The sequence below is a fragment of the Epargyreus clarus genome, unplaced genomic scaffold (assembly GCF_041222505.1).
Source record: "Epargyreus clarus isolate Ecla_fem2 unplaced genomic scaffold, WU_Ecla_fem_2.2 ptg000029l, whole genome shotgun sequence".
Taxonomy (NCBI): Eukaryota; Metazoa; Arthropoda; class Insecta; order Lepidoptera; family Hesperiidae; genus Epargyreus; species Epargyreus clarus.
The window spans coordinates 10,986,012-10,988,269 of record NW_027332235.1 but is presented as its reverse complement, the minus strand read 5'-3'; positions in this window follow the sequence as shown (position 1 = coordinate 10,988,269).

Below are 2,258 nucleotides of genomic sequence, written 5' to 3'. Positions count from 1 at the left end.
TCGTTTCGATGCTATGACGTAAAGCATTATTAGGGATGGCGACTTGAGATCGATTAATCGAAGAATCGATTGTTTTACCATAATATTTTAATTTTAATGACTAATATTTTATTATAATATATATTTTAATATAATTGAAATTGAATATATCGATCTCTAATAATGGATTGATTCCGTGAATCGATATTTCGCCCTAGAAAATCGTAATTCGATTGTTTTGAAATCTATTAAATATTCAAAATTTTACAAATGTGTTATATGGACATTTTTCGCTGACAGACACGTATTTCATTGATTGTTTGGGCATGACGCCTTTTTTTGTGCTAACTACACCCCTGTATAGATCGAAGATCGATTTTTGGAAATTTAGGCCTCGATTTTTTGTGCGTGTTCGATACGTTCCATCACACGTCGATTAGAATCGATCCTTTTTGGACAGAATTGCCATCCCTAAGAAATATTCCGGTTTGCAGATTCTTATGTGCGCCTGCGAATTTAGTGCTAACTTAACTGTTAAATGCTCAGATAAAACATAACGCAGAATATTGCATTTAATCACGACATATATTGTGTATATGTGTAATGTGTATATTGTTATATTTAGATTGACTGACGTAATGTTGCATCATATATGCAATATAAAAAAACGCTTTCTACACTCACATCCCCACACTAGGATTCCCTGTATCGTGGGTGTAAACACACACACAAAGACAAATACACAAACACCCAGACCCAGAAACAGAAATCTGAATTCATTATTTAGATATCCGTCTGGCCGGGGACCGAACCCGGGACCCTCGGGGCGTTAGACCGGTATGGTTACCGCTCCACCACGCGCGTCATCAAAAATATATATTACGAAATATATATTATTTTGTAATATTAAGTAAGTAATCGTTTTAATATAGTCGTAGCAGACGATAAGCAGTCCACCTGATGGTAAGTGGCTACTGCCGCCCATGTACATCTGTAATCAACCCCAGAGAGGATTAGATATTCCTACCTGAGGTCGGCCTCAGATGCGCCGCTACCCCTGAGGACTACACTGGAACGCCTCGGAAAAGTATGTCTCCCTTACCACACCCTTCCAACAGCGCTTAACACTGCTGTTATTAGACATAAAAAGTTGCAGCGGTGGTGCCTTCGAAGTCGAACCACAAAGAGCTGCCAAATTTACTCATTACTCGCTCATTTTTCGGCATTTTCCAAACAATCTTTGTTTGTAGATTACAACACGTCGAATTCATTTCGAATCTCTTTTGCGGAGTTTATTTTGTTTTACCGTTGTCTTCGTGATTGAGAGCCTTATGAGCCGTTTGAATAATGAAACAGCTTCATCAGGTAACAAAAAGGTGGAATAAACTCTCAAAGGTTTAAATTCCCAGCCGGGAATTTCCTGGGAATTTATCGCTTCTTTTATTAACTGCAGCGCTTGTTAAGATATTTCAGTATTTGAGCTCAGTCAATCTAGCATGCAAGAATGCAGTGATATAGACAGATTTTATTATGATTTTATGATACCTCGAATAAGGAGTGATACAATATAACGGCTTCTCAATGAGGGGTCCGAGGTTCAAGCCCCACGCCCTATAGATAAGAAGATATAGATATCTCACCGCCTTGTAATTGAAGGAAGCCATTAAATGACTTAAAAAGCTGACAATTCTGTCAGCCGCTTAATGGTGTAATTTACGCGGAATAATGCCGACATGCGCAGTTAAGACACGAAATCGAAGAAAAAGTTTGAAGAAAATTCGTTTCATTAAATTATCTAAAAACTACATTTTTTTTTATTTTTCAAACCCGAAAATAATTGACAGTGACAATTGTCAAAAGTTCACATTTTCTTGTCAAGCACATACAATTTTCCGTAGTTATGTGTCATTAGAAATTAATTATCACTTGCCAAACGGTAAAGGAAAACATGAGAAAACCTATACGAGTATAACTAAAAGTTATTTAAAAAAATAAAACATTTTAAATGTGTGTGAGATCTATGAATTCGCACTTGGCCAGCGCGGAGGACTACGGCCTAAATTCCTCTCACTTTGAGAAGCGACCTATTCCCAGCAGTGGGACAATAACGGGGTTCATGCTTCCGACGATGATCCTTCATTCGTTAAGGTTCAGATTAAAATTCCATACATCTCTGATTTTTCAAAATTAAAATAAATTAATTATCATTTGCTTTAACGGTGAAGCAAAACATTTTTTTAAGCTATTGCATAGCTTCTATCGCGGGCCTTGAGCGTAGA